Source organism: Dasypus novemcinctus, chromosome 11 (genome assembly GCF_030445035.2).
Source record: "Dasypus novemcinctus isolate mDasNov1 chromosome 11, mDasNov1.1.hap2, whole genome shotgun sequence".
In the NCBI taxonomy this organism is placed as follows: Eukaryota; Metazoa; Chordata; class Mammalia; order Cingulata; family Dasypodidae; genus Dasypus; species Dasypus novemcinctus.
In genome coordinates this window covers 52,753,514-52,767,232 of record NC_080683.1, presented here as the reverse complement: position 1 = coordinate 52,767,232, position 13,719 = coordinate 52,753,514, and the positions used below count along the sequence as shown (strand labels likewise).

At 39.6% G+C, this 13,719-nt stretch overlaps 1 protein-coding gene across 1 annotated transcript in view; it reads left to right on the top strand.

The window, feature by feature from the left end:
• The window catches only part of ELOVL4 (ELOVL fatty acid elongase 4), a 37,143-nt gene that overhangs the window by 9,874 nt on the left and 13,550 nt on the right, over positions 1-13,719 (top strand). The window lies entirely within an intron of this gene.

The following is a 13,719-nucleotide window of genomic DNA, read 5'->3' as shown; positions in this document are numbered from 1 at the left end:
CTTTAAGAAGCACAGATGAACCAAAAAATAACCGTGAGTTCCCATGCAGCTAGGAAGTTCAGGCCATTTCTTTCTCTTCTTTCGTTCCACATGTTTAGCAGCTCAGCACATTTGGATTTTTTGTTTCCAAGGCCACTCACCTGGCCAAGTCTGCTCTGTTCATCTCTGTACCTGTGGGTGCCAGCCACAGCTGGTTAGAAAAACAGGTCAAAGAAGCTGCTCTATACTGGGCAGCTTCCGAGTGTCAAGGACCACGCCACCTGGTGCAGGGGTGAAGCATAGTCCAGGTGCACCTTGGCAACTTGGGCTCCAAGCCCCAGTGGGGCTGAGACCTGGTGATGCAGGGCCCAGCTGTGCCTCCCTCCCTGCCTGCTCACCAGAACACCTAGTGGTGACCCCCCAGGTGTGGCCAGCAGACTCCGCTATAGCCAGCAGAAGTCGTTTTTTTTTAAAGATTTATTTTATTTATTTCTCTCCCCTCCCCCCCATTTTCTGCTCTATGTGTCCATTCACTGTGTGTTCTTTTGTGTCTGCTTGCATTCTTCTCGTGTCGCTTTTTTGTTGCGTCATCTTGCTGCATCACTTTCCATGTGTGCGGTGCCACTCCTGGGCAGCTGCGCTTTTTTTCACATGGGGCAGCTTTCCTTGTGGGGCGCACTCCTTTCATGTGGGGCTCCCCTACACAGGGGACACCCCTGCGTGGCATGGCATTCCTTGCGCATGGCAGCACTGTGCATGGGCCAGCTTGCTACACCGGTCAGGAGGTCCTGGGTATAGAACCCTGGACCCTCCATATGGTAGACAGATGCTCTATCAGTTGAGCCACTACTGCTTTCCCAGAAGTTATTTTATTTATTTTTGTTGTAGAATGTATATTTTATTTTTTTATAATCTTTTTAAAGTTAATAGATCACAAGGAATATTACATTAAAAAACATAAAAAAACTAAAAGCTTAAGAGGTTCCCATATACCCCACTCCCCACCCCCCACCACATCATTTTTGTAAATTTTATTTTTTTGAAGATATATACTTCACAAAAAAAATGCTACACTAAAAAATATAAGAAGTTCCTGTATACCCCCTAGTCCCCCACCCCACTCCTCCCACACCCACAACCTCCCTCATCGTGGCACACTCATTGTACTCCATGAACACATTTCGGGGCAGAGCTGCACTACACAGATAATAGTTTACCCTGTAGTTTGCACTGTCCCCCAGTACATTCAGTGGGTTATATATAAAGTCCAACATCTAACCCTGCAATATCATTAAGGACAACTCAAAATCTCCTGAAGGCTGTGGAGATCCACAGGGTATATAGTTATGGCAGAAGAATTTGGAGCCCTGTGCCATGTCAGAGGGCCCTACTTTGGAATTTGTGCTCCTGCGTGTGATAGAGCTGGACTCAGATGTAACTTTTCTACACATCCATCTTCTGTCACTTTTACTGAACCTGTGGTTGGTGCTAGGTATGGTCCATACTCAGGAGACTTGAATCTCTGGACTGCCCATGTGCCAGCTGGGTCCTGAGCCTTAGCAGAGAGGCGACTCCTACTCTCTGGTTCATTGGTCTTGCCCTGGTCAGCTAACAGGGAAGTGAAGATGGTCAACCACCATATCAGGGAATCAAGAGTGCCTGCAACTGTAAGCAAAGGAATTTCATCCATCATCCATGTGGAATCTAAGCCCCCTCTTGATCTAGAGGTAGAGAGGACATCACCATCCCAGGGTCCACAGAATGGAGGAATAAAATATGGACTAGAGTGGACTTACTGATATTCTACTATAAAACTATTGTGACGAGTAAAAGAAGAAATTTTAACATTGAGGTGGAGAAAGTGGCCACAGTAGTTGCTGAGGGCAGGGAGAGGGTAGAATAGATGTAATGTGGGGGCATTTTGGGGATTTTGAGTTGTCCTTAATGATATTGCAGGGTCAGATGCTGGACATTATATATCCTTCCATAACCCAGAAGTCATTTTTAATTCCCAAAATAAGTAAAGCAATTTCAAATAAATATACATTGATCGGTAATTTTAAAACCTCATCATGTAAAATGGTTCAGGTCTTTTTCAACAGAATTGTTACCAGCTAAAATGGTAAAAATAACAGATTCACATTTAGTTATTTCTGCCTTCTAACTGCGCCATAAGAAATAGTAGAGGGATAGAAAAATAACAACTGCTTTGAAATAGCATAGTTTTTGTAGCTATTGCACTATTCTTATTTAATTATATATTCCTTGAATAACCAAGAGTAAAGTATTTTTTTATAAACAGCAAAATAATGAGATTATCACAATTACATGTTACATTTATTATATAATATGCAAATTCTAAGGATGGCTTGTTATGTGGTCTTAGGCAAGCTATTTATCATTCATTAGGTCTTGGATTTCTGTCTGTATTGTTGAGCTACATGACCATTAAGGCCATTTTATTGATTTCTTATATTAAAACGATGGTTTAGATTGAACTCTAAACTCAATCTTACTTGCTTTTTATTAGTTCTATTGAAAATACAAAATTTTACCATACATCATTACAAAAGATTTTCAATTATAGGCATTCTATATTTGAGCATTTCTAATCTAGATTTGGAATTATGGCTTATAAAAATGGATGAACCAGACACTAAATGGTTTTGGTCTAAGTGTCTTCCTTAACTAATCTGAATATTGATTTTTAAAAATCTTATTCTTTATCATATGTCACCTTTATGGAGAATTGGTATTCTTAAAGACCTTATTAGTTTGATATTTTATTTGCGATTACATTTTAAAAAAATATTTATTTCTCCCATCCCCTTGTTGTTTGCATTTGCCCTTTCTGTTTGTTGTGTGCTCATCTTCCTTTTAGGAGGTACTGGGAACCAAACCTGGGACCTCCCATGTGGAAGGGAGGTGCCTAATTGCTTGAGCCACCTCCACTCCCTGCTTTGTTGTGTCTCTCATTATATTTTCTTCTTTGTGTCTCTTGTTGCATCATCTTGCTACATCAGCCCGTTGCATCAGCTCGTTGTCTTGCTTTTTTTGTTTAGGAGGCACCAGGAACTGAATCTTGGACCTCCCATGTGGTAGGTGGGAGTTCAGTTGTTTGAGCCACATCTGCTTCCCTGTTTTGTTTTTTTTGTTTTTTTTTTTTTCAGAAAATAAGAAATCTGCTTCCCTGTTTATGATTACATTTTAATTAGAATGCAAGTCTCGGGTTGTAAAGACAAATGCGTTAATCTGCTGGAGGAATCATTTACTGTCAGGTGTAATCATAAAAGAGCATTTGTGATTTTGAACTCAGGCATTGGAAGGAGGAAGCTTCTCTTCATTTTTTTTTTCATCAAATGAAAACTTGGGCCCAGATATGTGTTGTGAAAGAATTGCATACGTTGTAAAATTAATGTAATAACATCTTGAGAAATGATCTTTCTTCAGTGTTCAGTGGTAAAACAGTTGATTCTTTCATTTTTCTGAGGTTATAGTGCAATGGTTCTATAAAACGAATGCATGGCTGTTGGCCTAAAAAAGCATCCATGTGGCTAGAAAGTAGCAAATAACAAGGATGACAATTTTGCCTTACAATTTTACCAAGAATTTTACAACAACCCTAGGAGATAGGCCTGGCAGACATTGTTATTTCCATAATCTGTAGAAGTCCCTGAGGTTCAGAAAGGTTAAATAACTTGTTGATGGTCATGTCAGTGGAAATGGGTCTAAACTTATCTGCCTCTTAGCCCTGTGTTTTCATCTCCCCATCACTAGCCAACAAGGAAATCTATCATCAGACCTCAGCCTTAAATTATACTGCAAGGGCTATTGTATGTGATTAAACTAAAAAAAAAAAAAAGATATTTATCTAAATCTACATATTTATATCATGTATAATATAAAAAGTTATACTTCATGTAAGAAGATGAAATTGGTCCCCATATGATGGAGTAGCTAGGACAATGAAAAAGTATGCTCATAGTGAATTATGGATACATTTGCCAAATTATATAATACAAGAACCATAAAATATTTTAACCATTGAAAAGGATGATAAATTCAGGACCAACAGTATTTTACCCAGTAGATATTCAGCTTATTGAAGTGTTAAAACCAAGAGAAGGTTTTGACCAAAGTTCCCACTAAAACACACACATTCCAGCGGAATCACCAATCATTTTCCTAAAAAGGAAATGCCATTTCAGTTTTCTTAAAGTTGTAAGATCATTGAGGAGATGTTTGGACTTTGAACTTCCAGATTAGCACAGGGAGGAGGTTTGTAACTATTAATATTTTCTAAGATGCCCAGCAAAATGTAAAGATGGGGAAAGACAAGGAGACCGACTTCCAGCATATGAGGTGTATGTGTATGTATATGTATATATACATTTTTCCAGACTTCTTGTCTCACAAGAAGTCTTGTTTTTCTTTGGCTTCTTTTTCTTTATCCTTCTGAACAGACCTTTATGAATGTGTCATTTTCCCCTATAAATTCCGATATCATTTTCACATGATGAGATTTTACTATAAGGATCATATATACTACAAAATGCTATAGTATGCATTTTATACACCTTATATTATTTAATCTTCATAGTGTCTCTGTAGGGTAGGTACTGTTTAATCATTCTTTAGATGAAGAAATAGAGTTAAAACTACATGTCAAGAAAGTGACAGTTGGTTTTGAACAAGATCCTTCTCTTTTCCAAGTCAGTGACCTTCTCATCATGCAGCACAGCTTGCCCACTCATCCAACAAATATTGTTTTATTGTCCAGTAATAATGATTTGTATGTATATCACATTTAGTTCTTATATTCCTTTAAGCTAGATAGTATTATTATCCCCAGGTTTTCAGGTGAGTAAAACTGACTTTCCCTGGACCTTATCCATCTAATACTAAGCCTCCCAAATTAAACCTTTGAGTAATCAGCCTTTAGCTTGAATTGATTTGTTCCCCTCATCTTTTCTTGAAGCTTCTCAGTTCATAACTATTGTTTATCTGCTTTCTATGGGAAATTTTATTATTTCTACCACTGTTTACCTGAAAACCTTTGCAACCAAAGTTCTTTTTCCTGTTCTTTAACTCCTCCCCTCCATTCTTTTGAGTTCCTGCATGAGTGTTACACACCTGGGTTAGATCAAAATGCTTCTGCCCCCTTGTTCTAAACTCTCCACTGGACCACTCTCAGGCCATTTGTTCCCTCTTACCTTCAGACCCTGCAGCTCACCCTCCCTTGCAGATGAAGGTCTCTGTTCACTCCCACCTGCCCATCAATATTTTGACCTCTTTACTCAGCCTCTGCCTGGTCTGCCTCTGCGTTCTGAAAGAGCTGTCCTTCCCTTACAACCATCTAGGTGCTTTTCCAAATCAAACCTTCCATCCCCTTTCCTGAATACAGGAAATACTCTTGGGAGGGGAAAACAGGCATTTCACCTCCTAAGCACCCTCTGTAAATAAGGACTTTTATTTTACCCACTACCTTCAGAATCAGTTTTATTTCTAGTGTATATGTTAGATTGTTGCCTGTCTCATTTTTTTCAATTACATGAAGGTCCTTTGTCCTTTAGTTTTGCCTATTTCAGTCATTAAAACCCAAACCTTACTTGGCGTACATGTTAAGCATCATATTTTAGACTAAGATCTAGAAGGTCTTAAGGTGATTTTCTTTTCTTTTTTTTTAGATTTATTTATTTATTTATTTATTTATTTCTCTCCCCTTCCCCCCCACCCCAGTTGTCTGTTCTCTGTGTCTATTTGCTACGTCCGTCGTCTTTGTCCGCTTCTGTTGTCAGCGGCACGGGAATCTGTGTTTCTTTTTGTTGCATTATCTTGTTGTGTCAGTTTTCCATGTGTGCGGCACCATTCCTGGGCAGGCTGCACTTTCTTTCGCGCTGGGCAGCTCTCCTTACGGGCGCACTCCTTGCGCATGGGGCTCCCCTACGCGGGGGACACCCCTGCGTGGCAGGGCACTCCTTGCGCGCATCAGCACTGCGCATGGGCCAGCAGCACACGGGTCAAGGAGGCCCGGGATTTGAACCGCGGACCTCCCATGTGGTTGGCAGATACCCTAACCACTGGGCCAAGTCTGCTGCCCAAGGTGATTTTTATTTACTGCCTATTTTTGAGATAAAATCTTTGTCAAATCCTTCTTGACATTTTTAATGAAAAATTTATTTTAACAAATGTTTGAGGACTTTTATATACTAGGCATTGTTGTAGTGATGCAGCAAAGAATTAGTAAGTGGCTCTGGTCTTTCTTAAGAAAAAGACTACCATTACCTTTGGGGTCCTTTTTAAAAATTACTATTTTAAATATTTATTTATTGTTTTTTTATTACAGCAGAAAGTGGGTTTACAAAAAGCATTGCAAAAAGTACATGTCCCTATTACTGCTATTTTGCATTAGTGTGGTACCTTTGTTACAACTGATGAACCAATATTATTATGCTTAATAAAGATAGCCCATAGTTTACATTAGGCTTCTCTCTCTGTATTGTACAGTTCTGTTGAGTTTTTAAAAAATGTTTTATTCTGGTGACATATATACAACCTAACATTCCCCATTTTAACCACTTTCAAGTATACAATTCACTAGTTTTAATCACATCCACAATGTTGTCCTACCATCACTACCATCCATACCAAACCTTTTAGTGTACCATTTAGTGTACTGTGTGGCATTGTATTAAATGGTAACGATATTATTCTTGTTGTCAGTAGTAAAAGTAGATGGATATTTAACATTAACACTTGGCATATTAGTGGTGATTAGTAGCCAGCTGTAAAAATCTGCAACAGTTTGCAACTGTTGGCTCATACTTGTTAAGGAAAGATGGATAGTTTTAGAGAATATGGTATAGAACATACTTTTTTGATGTCCTTAAATATACTCCTGAAGCTAATCAGTGTTTGTAGTTGATTGTTAGACTTGTGTATTTGTTGTTGTTGTTTATCATAGATTAAACAGATGTAAGTGCTGTTAGAAAAAAAAGAAGTGACTGGTTTATTCCAGGTAGAATCTAAGACCAAATTAAGCAAACTTATTTTATGACTTAATTACATGTTATATAAAGTAGGTCCACATTTCTGTGTAGACTAGAGCAGTGCTTCTCGAACTTGAATGTGCACATCACCTGGGAATCTAATAAAAATTGCTGATTCTGGTTAAATAGGTCTGGGGTGAGGCCTGAGATTCTGCATTTCTAGTAAGTATCCATGTTCTGCTGGTGCACGGACCACATTTTAAATATTTAAACAAGGGAACAGAGTATTCCTAATTTCTTTTATAATCTGTACTATGTGCTATTAAGGAAAAAGAATAATTTTGACATGTGCTTAAGCTATTAATTTAAAAATATATTTGAGAAAACTACATGATGCCATAGGTTTTGAAATAACATTTGTTTACTCCAACAGGGACTTTGTATATCTTCTAGACCTAAATAAAAGAACACATTTTATATTTTACCTTTCTTGTTTTACCTGAATCTTAGAAATGCCTTACACTTTGGGAAGCAGATGTGGCTCAAGTGATAGGTCTTCCACCTACCATATGGGAGGACCCAGGTTCAATCCCTGGGGCCTCCTGGTGAAAAAAAAGAAGAGAAAGTGTGCTTGGGCAGCAAGCCAGTGCCCATGTGGCGAGCAGAGTGCCCCCGCAATGAGCCAGGTGCCCACGTGGTGAGCCAAGCGCCCATGTGGGTGCCTGTGTGGTGAGCCAAGTGCCTACATGGGGAGCTGAGTGCCCATGCAAGTGCCCACGTGGTGAGCTGAGTGCCCATGTGAATGCCCACATGGTGAGCCAGTTAGTTGAGTGCCCATGTGATGAGCCAGTGCCTGCACAAGTGAATCACGCAGCAAGATGATGACGCAATAAAAAAGAAGTGAAGGGGAGAGTCAAGTGAAACAGAGCAGAGACCAGGAACTGAAGTGGTGCAATTGACAGGGAACCTCTCTCCACATCAGAGGTCCCCAGGATCAAATCCCAGTGAATCCTAGAGGAGAAAGACGAGAAGAGAAGGCAAAAAGAGAAATAGATACAGAAGATCACACAGTGAATGGACACAGCAAAAACAGCAGGACAGGGGAGGTCTCTAAAGGAATTATGTTACTTGAACACTGTTGTATTATAAGCATTTTATTCTTTGGTAGAATCTGATTTATTTTGTCTTTTTAAAAGGAGATTTTTGATAGCCTGTGTAAATAATTTAAAAATTCAGAGTTAGTGAGAATTTTTATGTATTTGCTTTCCTGCTTTTACAAAGTATGTTCTATCTTCTTAACATAAACTCTTCTCCTGAATTTAACTATTGATGGTTCTTTTTCTTTAATTTGGTTTGATTCTTCTTTTGGAAGAGAAAGAAGGAATTGGGAAACGGACTTGGCCCAGTGGTTAGGGCATCCGTCTACCACATGGGAGGTCCGCAGTTCAAACCCCGGACCTCCTTGACCCGTGTGGAGCTGGCCATGCGCAGTGCTGATGCGCACAAGGGGTGCCCTGCCACGCAGGGGTGTCCCCCGCGTAGGGGATCCCCACACGCAAGGAGTGCGCCCCGTAATGAGAGCCGCCCAGAGCGAAAGAAAGTGCAGCCTGCCCAGGAATGGCGCCGTCCACACTTCCCGAGCTGCTGACGACAGACAACAGAAGCGGACAAAGAAACAAGATGCGGCAAATAGACACAGAGAACAGACCACGGGGGGAGAGTGGGGAATTAAATAAATAAATAAATAAATCTTTAAAAAAAGAAGGAATTAGTAGTTTGTTGTCAATAATAATGACAATGCCAACATTTATTGAGCGCTTCCTCTATGTCAGGCACTATCCATATATTATCTTATTCCTCACAATAAACCTCATCATCCATAAGGTCAAAGAGACAGTAACTTGCTCAGGTTTATTTAACTAGTAAGGGAAGGAGTTGGGATTTGAATGCTGGTATTTTGACTTGAAAGTCCATATTTGGAATGTTGAGAACTACTCTAGATCAGAAGAAAACACCTAGAAGACACTGAAGGGCTTGACTAAAGGAGAGGGGCTCAACTTATTACAGATATAAGACACACTTGTGTGAAGATCAGGAGTAAAGAGCAGAACTCTATGTTTAGTGTGTGCTAGGAACTTTCATATATTTTGGCTTATTTAATAATTGCACATTAACCCTGTGAGGGAGTTATTATTTCCTCATTATGGAAAGAAAAGAACACTTGATTCTCTAGCTATAGACGCTGTTGACTACCCATCTTTTTGGAAACATCTCTCTTGTTCTCTTTTCCTGCTTCTCTGGTTGCTTCTCTTCCATTTCTCCCTTGCTCCCCTTAACTCAGGAGTTCTTAATCTATTTTGTTCCACAGACCCCTTTGCCAGTCAGGTGAAGACCACAGACCCCTTACTAAGTTCCCGCTGTACTGTGTGTTATTTAATAAATATATCACACCTGCACTGGAATGTCCCCACAAGAGTAATGGTTTTTTTTTAATTTTAATTAAAGCTCACAGACCCTTTGTTAAGAACCCCTTCCTTAAGTGTCGATGTTATCCAGAGTTCAATCTTTGATCATTTTATTCTCTCACTCTGTATGCTCTTTCACTTGGGATCTCAAATACTGATGTAATTTTCATTGTTAGTGACTCCTCTGTGTTCACACCCCTAACTGTTCATCTGCAACTCCCAAACCTCCTGGATACCTCCACCTAAGTTTCCCACGAATACTTCAAACACAAGGTGCTTAAAACTCACCTCATAGTTTCCTCCCAGATGTGCTCCTCTTCCTTTATATCCTGCCTTGGGTAATGATTTCACCATCTCTTCAGCCATCCAGCCCAGAAACCTCGGAGTAATCTTGAATTTTCTTTCACTCTGAAATACATATCAGTCACCAAGTGTACAGGCTTTACCCTCAATTTCATAGCTGCCTCTCCTGCGTATCACCGGGCAGTGCCCCGAATCCAGGTTGTCATCATCTCGTGCAGTATAGTGGTCTCCAAGTCTGGCTGCCTATCAGAATAACCAGGGGAACTTTGAGCTCATACTGCTGGACTCTACCTGCAGAGATTCTAATTTAGTAGACCCAAAGTGAGGTCTGGGAATCTACATTTTTAACAGTTTTCCAGATAATTCTTACGTGGGCAGCCTAGCAACAGACAAGTGTTTCCAAACTGCTGACCCACCTGGCTTCCCAGCCTCTTGACATAGCCCCTTCCCTTTCAGTCCATCCCTCACTCTCCAACATGATTTTTTTTTTTTTTAAGATTTATTTCTTTATTCCCCACCCCCTCATTGTCTGTACTCAAAGTCTGCTCTCTGTGTCCATTCGTTGTACATTCTCTGTGTCTGCTCCTCTTCTCATTAGGAGGCACCAGGAACTGAATCTGGGACCTCCCATGTAGGAGAGAGGTGTTTAATTGCTTAAGCCACCTCTGCTCCCTGCTTTGTTGTATCTCTCATTGTGTTTCCTCATTGTGTCTCCTTGTTGTGTCATCTTGTTGCATCAGCTCACTGCAGAGCCCATCATGCCAACTTGCTGTCTTGCTTGTCTTCTCTAGGAGGCACCTCTTTTCTTCCAGAAAGAGTTTAGATGTCAGTTTTGCAAAGCCCGCCTTGCTGTCTTGTCCCAGCCTTCCTGTCCTACACCATACTTAAGATAGTGTAGTCATGTACTCATCACACTGCACAGCAATTGACTTAAAATATGAGAGGTTCCCATATACCCCACTCCCCACACCCCCACTCCTCCCACATCAACAGCTTCTTTCGTTAGTGTGATAAATTCATTGCATTTGGATGAATACATTTTGGAGCACAGCATGGATTATAGTTTACCTTGTAGTTTACACACTCTCCCACTCCATTCAATGGGTTATGGCAGGATATATAATGTCCTGCATCTGTCCCTGGAGTATCATCCAGGACAACTCCAAGTTCCGAAAATACCCCTATATCACACCTCTTTTTCCTTCTCCCTGCCTTCAGCAACACCCGTGGCCACTGTCTCCATGTCAATAATTTCTTCCATTGCTAGAGTCACAATAATTCTATAGTAGAATATCAGTAAGTCCACTGTAATCCATATTTTATTCCTCCATTCTGAGGACCCTGGGATGTCAGTGCCCACTCCACCTCTAAATTGAGAGGGGACTTAGATCCTACATGGCTGATGGATGGGATTCTCCTGCTTGCAGTTGTAGACTCTCTCGGTTCCTTGGTGTGGTGGTTGACCATCTTCATCTGCTTGTTTGCTGACCTGGGTATGTCTAACAAACAGGAGAGTAGGTGTTGTAATTCTGCTGAGGCTCAAGGCCCAGCTAGTACATGGACAGTCCAGAGATTCAAGTCTCCTGGCCATACACCAACCCCAGAGCCAACCCCAAGTGACAGAAGAGGCATGTGTAGAGAGGTCACATATGAGTCCAACTCCATCACACTCAGGAGCACAAATTCCAAAGTAGGGCCCACTGGAAAGGTACTGAATCCCAGAGCCATCCGCCATGACTGTAGGACCTGGGTGTCTCTGTAGCCCTCAGGAACTCCACTCCCTGGGGTTGTATCTACTTTGGCTGTCTCTGAGATCCTGCTCAGATGTGTGTAAGCACAACCCCTCTGATGACCTCCCAAGATTTGCTGAAGGTTGTTCAAGTGAAGCCTCATTTCAGGTGGACCAGTTTTTTCACTCTTCTTTAAAAAAGAATTATAAATTAAACATAATGAAATAGACTCTTTGGTGAACACTTTTCAAGTTTTGACAAACACATAGAATTGTATAACCATCACATGATCTTTCAGTACGGATAAAATTTTGCGATTGCTAACCAAACTAATGTTCGTAAATAAATCAGCCCCATTAAGCATGAGCTTTGTCAGTCAGCATATTGTCGGTGGAAACTGTTCCCCAAAATAGAGTTAACCCTGAGAAATCTAGGAGGTTTAAGATAGTGTGTCTTAGAAATTCTCATTACTAAAGTAGTTTATGTTGCTGAGAGATTAATTTGCTCTAATAGTTGGCTTTAGGTTCGCTTAAATGGAATTTAAGAGTAGTATAGAGAACTCATTATCAAAGGAGACAGGCCTTTCAATTTACAGCAAGAACGAACCAGTGGTTAGAAATGTTCTGAATTTAGTTGAACTTTACCTCCCTGTAACTTCTCATTGGTTCTAATTCTGCTCTCTGGAAATTGAGAATAAATCTGATCTCTTTCAGTCTCTTAGTGCTTGAAGAAGCCTCTTTCTCTTCCAGGCCAGACATCCTTAATCCCTTCCCACCACTCTTTGTGTCATGGCTTCCAAAGCATCCATGATCCTGGACCAGGTCTGCCAGATGCAGTACCTGTTAGAATGTGAGATTTGTTTGTTAGAATGTTAGTATTTCTTGTCCTTTCTACTCAGAACTTTTGTAGTTCTCACTTATTTTCTTTCCCCTGAAGGAACATGATTGACAGTCATAAATCTGTTTTAAAATATCATTTGTACGTGTAATTTGGAAAGAAATTGAGAGGAATTTTCTCCCTTAAAACTGATTACATGATGACTGGATAGTGCTGGGATAGCAGGTGAGATACATGAGGCTCTTGCTACACTTTCTTTGACAAGTCTCTTGACCACTGAATCTCATTTTTAAGAAAAAAAGATCATCTCTAAATCTAAAGTTCTACAATTCTAATTTAGATAAATGTTTACATGACAAAATGAATGGTTTAAAAATTGTTAATAAATAGGCTCAAAGTTAAAGCAAAATCATTGACATGAATGAACACTATTTTATAAATAGTATAAAATATAAAAAATAAGAATTTGACAAACAGTTTGACAGCAGTCCATTTATATTTGTACTATTACTGATTCTCAAAAAAAAAAAAAGGCTTTTCAAAGAAAGAATTCCCAAGAATATTACATAAAACACATTTGAATCTTGCTACTCTTTGATGGCAGTGCCTATCTTAAGTGGTGGCAAGAGGGCTTAGGGTTTTTATTAATTACGGTTGAATTTATTAGGGGAAAATTTTTGTCCGTTTTTCTCTTAATAAATTAATAGATTAAGGAGTCTCACCCATAACTGTCCAGGGTTAGGATACTGTCAAGAACATAATGGAAGTATATCTTCTATTGCTCTAATATGCATAATCTACATTTGGATTCAATGTAACTCATGTATAGAGGATTTAGGTTAGCTTTATAATATATTTAAATATGTGAATTAATGTAAATCTGGAGAAGTCATTATTTTAATGTATCCAGGGATCACACAAAATATATGAAGTTTTACTATTCATGATTTTCCTTTACTTTTCTAATACTCCCAACATTTATTTTTGGTTCAAGATAAGAAGGGACCTATTAGTACTGGTGCATTTTCTTAAGGACATGGCACTATTGTGACACACTAGGTCCTTCTATTTAATGGAAGAGGAAACCTGTGAAAGTGTAGGATATTTGCATTGTCAGACACACTAGGGGAACTATTTATGCAAATAAAGAAAGACAACTGCAAAGACATGAAAAATTACATGTAAATATTATAATACGGGAGTTGTTACACTGTGTCTCAAGGGAAGACAATTACTACAATGCCCATAGTAATGGAAATTTTGAGAGTTCTTTTACTCTTGTGAACTGGAAGGGCTAATTTGAGAATGCTATGGTATGAAATGTGGCCTTTCATAGGCTAAAAATTTAGGGATTTGTTAAGTGTTTGCTGAGTGAATGCATGACTCACAGTGTTGAGCAAAGAAGTGAGGCAGGCC